At 48.8% G+C, this 6,450-nt stretch overlaps 1 long non-coding RNA gene across 1 annotated transcript; it reads right to left on the bottom strand.

Moving 5' to 3' along the window:
- Positions 1-2,110: 2,110 nt before the first annotated feature.
- On the bottom strand, positions 2,111-2,480 carry LOC123041821 (uncharacterized). Its single transcript, XR_006418644.1, has 3 exons — positions 2,422-2,480; positions 2,236-2,337; positions 2,111-2,160 (listed from the first exon to the last, which is right to left on the bottom strand). It is a non-coding gene; the product is annotated as an uncharacterized lncRNA (long non-coding RNA).
- Positions 2,481-6,450: the final 3,970 nt, after the last annotated feature.

Below are 6,450 nucleotides of genomic sequence, written 5' to 3' on the forward strand. Positions count from 1 at the left end.
CCCACCCTCCACACAAACCCGAAGCTCAGTGCCTCCCCTCTGCCCTCCTCTCTCCCCCTCTCAAATCCTTCTCAGATCCGGAGTATTTGACCATGGATTTCGAAGCCAACCCCTCCCTTAAGGTAATCTCCTCCGATCCCCTCGTTTTCATCCATAGGAATTGTCACATTTGCTCAAATCTTGCTAGTTTGGGGGAAACCCTAGTTTTTGATAGGATTTGGAAATTTGTGTTTCTTTGCTAATTTGGTATGGTTAGGTTTTCATAGTATGCTAGGGTTAGGGTTATGTGTGTTTGATGTTGGTGTTAGGGTTGTGGTTATTGTTAAGTGGGGGTTAGGGTTGACCAATAATTCTCGGTTTTGTAGGCATGGCTTCATCCGGTTCCATGATGAGGCCACCGTGTGCTAACCAAGAAGACATGCCGAACAAGTGGGAGGACGCATCTTTGGACAAGGTGAAGGAGAAAGATGTCAACATCCCGCCTTGTTGGTGTGGAGATGTTTGCAAGGTGAAGGTGTCCACCGACCGAAAGAAAGCATGGACGGAAGGGCGAAGATATTTTGTATGCCCGAACTGTGCTTATGATCGTGCACTTCCAACTAACGCCTATGACCAACCACCAGTAAGCTCGAGAAGTAAAATGTTACTCTCAAATGTGTGTCAACACTAACAACAAATTTTTATGCAGTCACTGCCTCCTCTATGCAAGTACTTCACGTGGGTAGATCTTGAAGTGCCAGAAGATGTTAAAAAGGACCAATACGCAGATTGTCTTAGGCGGCAACGACGGTTCGAAGAATCGTTTCAAAGAGGCTTGGAGGAAGAGCGTCGTCAGAAGGAGAGGATGGAGCGGAAGAAACGAGAGGAGGAGAGGGCACGCCAAGCGAAACTTGCTCGTGAGGAGGAGAGGGCAAGAAAGCTTGCAAAGGCTCGCGAGGCGCAAGAGGAGGACTCGACATGTGACAAGAAGGGGAAATGGCCTCGCTCTACTCAGTAGGGACTTCGCTTCGGTGCACTCGTCATCAACTATTTTCTAATGAATGTGTCATGAAGTTGTGAGGGCATGTGAGATGTTGGTGAACTATCTTCTAGGGCAAGCTGCCATTTGTCATTTGTAATGAATGTGTCGTGAACCATGTCGTAGTAATGTTTGAATTGTCTTAAGTTATGAACTCGTCGGCTTAAAATTTGTGTTTGTTCAAATTGTTGTGATGCTGCAGTCATTGTAAGTATTGTGGATGTGATGCAAGCCAACTGTGGCTCTCTGGATCGTCATGGAAGTAGTGCAGCGCCTAAGGACAGGGCGTGTTGGGCGCCACACAGTACAGTGCAACGCCTAACTGTTGGGCGCTGCAGTGCTGCTATAAGCAAAACTGCAGAAACAGATGCCATTTTGGCCTCCTGCAGCAGCACTCACATAATAAAAATACTGTAAACTGCACATGCTAAGCAAAGAGAACTAATAACTTCAACATCATATCATTTAAGACAATTCAACATTACTTCAGGTTCGCAAACACAAATACCACACTAGTAAGAGTTCACCAACATATAACATAACCTCCCAAGTTCGTCAACCTAATTAAACGGCTACAATTAATATGAACAAGCACTAATACCTTCCGCGCGTGTTCCTGGTGGCACGCCTGCAGGCAAGCTTCTTCTTCTTAGGAGCACGAGGATCCTCTTCGTGCACTTCCTCCTCCGCCTCCGCCTCCGCCTCCGCCTCCTCCTCCGCCTCATCATCCAAGCTAGCCATCCGTGAGGTCCCTACGACCACCTTTGGGTTGCCTCTGTTGTCATAGTCGTTAGGCGTGTACCGGCGTCTGGGCTGCCTAGGCTTGAACACATATGCGGACCGAGCTTGAGCGTCCGCCAAAGTCATGTCATCATCAAGCTCATCGCCCTATCACACAACGAAACAATATGGTGAAGGCCGATGTCGTAATCAAGTGAGAATCATATCTAAAGGATTAGTCATACCTCTTGGGTGATCCCACCCTCATCATCCACATAAGCATATGAGGAACTCACATCGTCCCCCTCATGGTGAGGTGCGGGGTCTGATGGTGTACCAGACCTAGAGGCAGATGGTTCATCATATTCAGGATCACGACAACCGAGAAGGTTCGATAACCGCCTTAACTTCTTGGCCTGACGCTGTAACATGAACAAGTGTGTAAGATATCAAACTTCGCAACATAGACTGGCTCTCATAGTGAATGCGATATGTACCTTGAGGAATGCTCGTAGTGAACCATCATCATTGCCAGTTCCAACCGGTGTCTTCTCCAGAATAGACTGGCTCTCATCAGCTGTTTTCTTGATCTCGGTGCGCTGCGGATGAGAAAAAATGAATGCATTAGCCATTCAAACATGTGTAATACGGTCAACAGGAAAGTAAAGAGGGGAACACTTTACCACATAGTTAATCACCGGAACAGCAGGGACTCCTTGCCCTAGCCTGACATCTCTGTTGTACTTCCCCTTTGCTAGATCCTCAAAGTTTATGGGTTCTTCAAGAATATCCTCATTATATGCCGGCGGGCATATCTCAACTCGAGTAGTTCCAATAAACCATCGTACGTAGTTATCAAAAGCAAGTGAATTGTGCTCACGAAGCGGGGCGCGTGCAGTGCTACGAGCTTGCTCCACACAAAGCTGGAAGTGGGTAACATACGCAGAATGATGCTTGGCCCAGTCCTTTATCTTCCGTTGCCTTCTCCTGTCCAACCTGCGTGGTATAAAACCAAACATTAGCACAATCAAAAGGAGTCCCGATGATTAGACAATACGCACACATGCTCTCTTACCTATGAAGTGCTTTATCCGTGTCCACCCAATCTGGCGGGTGAGGCTGGAAAAGACCAAACTGACGATACACGCGATGCGGCAAATGAAACTCAACCGCCCAGTTGCATATCAGTGGGCACCGCATAAGCCAGAGATCCTTATCCCGCAAGCACATCGGGTTGAGGCGGAACTCCGCGGTGTACCCCAAGCTCTCACCCGCGCCATATGGCTGCCATTCCACCTATGAAACAGGGCAACAATGCAAATTTGATAACTATTTTTTAAGCAAGCATGAGAAAGGACTAAAGTAATGACCTCCTTACCTGCTCAGGCGTAATTGTGTCAAACTCGGCAATGTACTTTTGGTACATGAGATTGACATCGTTCGTCATCTCAGAAACGATATCCCACTTGTAAGCCCACGTGGGGCGCCATAATTCGTCATGTTCATCAGCATACCAAGGATCAAACCTGACACTCTTCGGGCGTCCAACAGGCAGACGCTCCCAGCTCCATACAGAAAGTAGAAGCAGATTACCACCAATGCCTGCACTAGGTGTGATCCTGCAACACGCATCATCCAGCTACATATGAAAGAAAAACAATGTTAACTTGACAGCAAGCTTGCATTGCTAATGAATAAATGAGTTGATCACAAAACAGACCAACTACCTGTCGGTACAAGTAGGCAAGAGTCGCTGAACCCCAGCTCCATTTTCTATCGAAGACGGTCAACGCCTTCAGCCACATCCATGGAGCGTTCTTGCCAGTGGAGTCAGGAAACAAAGTCCTCGACACAATGTACCACATATACACACGAGCATGTGTCTGTATCACATCATCAGTTGCATCCGGAGGGCACGTCGCAAAGTTATTTTGAATCCATGTGAAAGCAGCTCCGGCTGCCTTCCTTTCCCTCTTCTTCTTCTCTTCTCCCTCCTCTACATCATCCTCAGCCTCGGTAGGAGCCATACCGATAAGAGCAATCATCTGCTCGTGCCACCCATCAGAATCGGTGCTCATACATAGAGGCCTCCCGTCGATAGCAAGACCGGTGATCAACGAGACATCCTCGAGCGTCACGGTCATCTCCCCGGTCCGAAGATGGAAACTGTGGGTCTCTGGCCTCCACCGATCAACAAGAGCGGACACCAGTGGAGCGTTCAGATTCGGCGTGGACCGGCTGACCAACAGAATCCATGGGAGTAGTCCTGCCTGCTTGATGTACGGTGTGTACCGCTCATCGTAAGGCATGGCAGGACCAGAGACCCCGTGATACCGAATCTTCAAAGGTTCAAGCTTCTGCAAAAAACAAGTAATGACAAATCTTAGGGCATGTAAATTTCAACTAAAGGCAAATTTGCAAAATATTTAGATTACTCATTATTACCTTATCCTTCTCGCGCATCATGTAGGCCCGATGTTGCATGTCGTAGACATCGTCCAGAAGCCAAACCATCCTTACAATTTCAAACAATAAACATATAAAAGTTCATCTTCATCTCAAATATCGGTATACACTAAACATATAACATGTGTTCAACTACAAGAATCTCAACATCTCCTTCTCACACAATGAATATGTCATATGTGTTCAAATAAACTAAACATCTAATATTTCAAATAAACTCAACATCTAATATTTGAAATAAACTGAACATCTAATATATATCTAAACAAACTTCTCATATATGTCTACAAAAATCAACATCTCATAGTTATCTATAAAAATAGGCATCTCATATATATCTAAAAAAACTAAACAATCTAGGGTTTCAACAACAAGAATCATATATTGTGAACTAATAAATAACACTACGGTACTACCAATATGAATACATCGAGCAAACCAAACAAATCAAGGGTTCCATCAAATCATGGACAAATCTCTAGAATGGCAACAAATTTACGGAGCAAAAGAAAGAGAAGGGAAGAGTTTACCTAGTAGGATGGATTGTGGATCGAATCCACGGATCAAATCTTCAGATCTGAGAGGGATGTGGGGGGATTAGATGGGGGCGCCGCCGCCGCCGCTGCTCTCTGTCCAGAGAGCAGAGAGACGAAGAACTGCCTGGTCGGGCTGGGGCGGCCGCGCTTAAGTCACTGTGCAGTGCCCAAGGGCTAGATGCTGCACGTCAAAGTGTGGCGCCTAGCTCTTAGGCGCTGCACAGGTGCGTGTGGGGCCGCAACTGGACCAGGGCTGCCACGCTGGCAGGATGTGCGACGCCTAAGGGAGAGGCGCTGCACAGTAGGGTGCGGTGCCCAGCTGTCGGGCGCCACACCGAAGGGTCAGCAGAGTGAAATTTTTTCGTGAACAGGTCAGTTTGTGATTTGATTTCTGCCTCAGGTCAAATCTGTGATTTCTGCCGCATTTTGTTCGTTTGTTGGACGCACATACGTTACGTACGTACCGGAGAGGTGGCGGCCCGCGGGGCAGTCGAGGCAGGCGACGGAGCCGCGGAGGGTCTGGCACGAGAGCGCGCCGAGCTGGGAGAGCACGACGGCGAGAAGGAGGAGGCGACGGCCACGAGCCCAGAGCAGAGGGAGACGATGAGCCATGACCACTCGCTGCAAAGGTGCCGTGCCAGTGTACAGGGCCAGTGGCGCCTCTGCGTGCGTTATTTGTACTAGTACGAGGAGCATTCAGTGCACGCACGCTGGGGCAGATGGGAATGTTTTTTTCGCGAATACGCAAAGCATTGCATTGATAGAAGAAGTTAGAATGAGTACAGGGGATGATACAACACATGACACGGATGCAAGGACGTGAACATGGTGTCCGAAGCGGAGAGCGATATAAGATACTCGACCCAAACAAAGAAGAACACGACTAAACTTACCGACCAGAGAAGCAAACCAAACAACAACAAGATGACCAAAACTCCATAGCCGGCACCAAGGATGCCACGAACAACCAAGACAACACCTCCATGAAGGAGAACGACACTGAGACGCCGTCGTCGTCCGATCCGGAGACCTGGACCTAGGGTTTCCCTAATGCTCAAAGAGGATCACAGAACGGCCATGGCAGCGCCTCCAGGAATGGAACGGCACCGGCGGGTGTCGTCACTGCCAGCATAAAATGCAAGGATTTTGCCCTGGCCAATTCCAAACGAACCCAAGCCGTTGGAACACGAGTCGAAGAGGAGGTCGTCGGGCATTGGCCGGAGCTACGACTGTGGGAAGGGGAGCCACACGCTACGCCAAAGGAGGCGTCGTGCATCGCCGGGCGCACGAACTCCGGAGGAGGGCAAGTGTGCGTGACTGCACAGAATGGGAGGCTACGGGGATGGGATGGTGACCATAGCCTGGGGCAAGCCAAGATCTGGAAGGAAGGGCAGATCGGGCCGCCGGGACCGGAGCAGCAGGGGCGCCGACGAGCCTAGGGAGCTGGAAGGGGGTGCAACTCCCGGAGCGTGCCAGAGACGAAGATGCACCGGGATGGATGGCCAACCAAGGGACCGCGGGGTGGTGGAGGAGCGGATGCAGATGGGAATGTGATGGGAGATGAGGCGAGATATGGAAATCCATTTTGCTTCGTTTGCGTAAGTTTTTGTTTTTGTTTTGAAAAGGAGGATGTACCCCCGTCCTCTACATCTGGCGATGCATGCAGCCATTTTATTAATTATTCACAAAGTTTTTTACAATGTAATACAT

The sequence above is a fragment of the Triticum aestivum genome, chromosome 2B, assembly GCF_018294505.1.
Source record: "Triticum aestivum cultivar Chinese Spring chromosome 2B, IWGSC CS RefSeq v2.1, whole genome shotgun sequence".
Classification (NCBI taxonomy): domain Eukaryota; kingdom Viridiplantae; phylum Streptophyta; class Magnoliopsida; order Poales; family Poaceae; genus Triticum; species Triticum aestivum.